The following is a 620-nucleotide window of genomic DNA, read 5'->3' as shown; positions in this document are numbered from 1 at the left end:
TTTTTTTTTTGTCTTTAATTTTTGCCAATTTGATTACTATGTGTCTCGGCGTGTTTCTCCTTGGGTTTATCCTGTATGGGACTCTCTGCACTTCCTGGGCTTGGGTGGCTATTTCCTTTTCCATGTTAGGGAAGTTTTTGTCTATAGTCTCTTCAAATGTTTTCTTGGATCCTTTCTCTGTCTCTTCTCCTTCTGGGACCCCTATAATGCAAATGTTGTTGTGATTAATGTTTTCCCAGAGGTCTCTTAGGCTGTCTTCATTCCTTTTCATTCTTTTTTCTTTAATCTGTTCTGCAGCAGTGAATTCCACTATTCTGTCTTCCAGGTCACTTATCCGTTCTTCTGCCTCAGTTATTCTGCTATTGATTCCTTCTAGTGTATTGTTCATTTCAGTTATTGTATTGTTCATCTCTGTTTGTTCTTTAATTCTTCTAGGTCTTTGTTAAACATTTCTTGCATCTTCTCCATCTTTGTCTCCGTTGCTTTTCCGAGGTCCTGGATAATCTTCACTATCATTATTCTGAATTCTTTTTCTGGAAGGTTGCCTATCTCCTCTTCATTTAGTTGTTTTTCTGGGGTTTTATCTTGTTCCTTCATGTGGTACATAGCCCCTTTTCATC

General features: G+C 37.9%; 1 protein-coding gene across 1 annotated transcript in view; it reads left to right on the top strand.

The window, feature by feature from the left end:
- Nucleotides 1-620, top strand: part of CHD6 (chromodomain helicase DNA binding protein 6) — a 208879-nt gene that overhangs the window by 19920 nt on the left and 188339 nt on the right. The gene's annotated exons all lie outside the window — the stretch shown is intronic.

Source organism: Neophocaena asiaeorientalis, unplaced genomic scaffold, assembly GCF_003031525.2.
Source record: "Neophocaena asiaeorientalis asiaeorientalis breed wild unplaced genomic scaffold, Neophocaena_asiaeorientalis_V1.1 scaffold82, whole genome shotgun sequence".
Classification (NCBI taxonomy): domain Eukaryota; kingdom Metazoa; phylum Chordata; class Mammalia; order Artiodactyla; family Phocoenidae; genus Neophocaena; species Neophocaena asiaeorientalis.
This window is presented reverse-complemented; position numbering and strand designations above follow the sequence as displayed.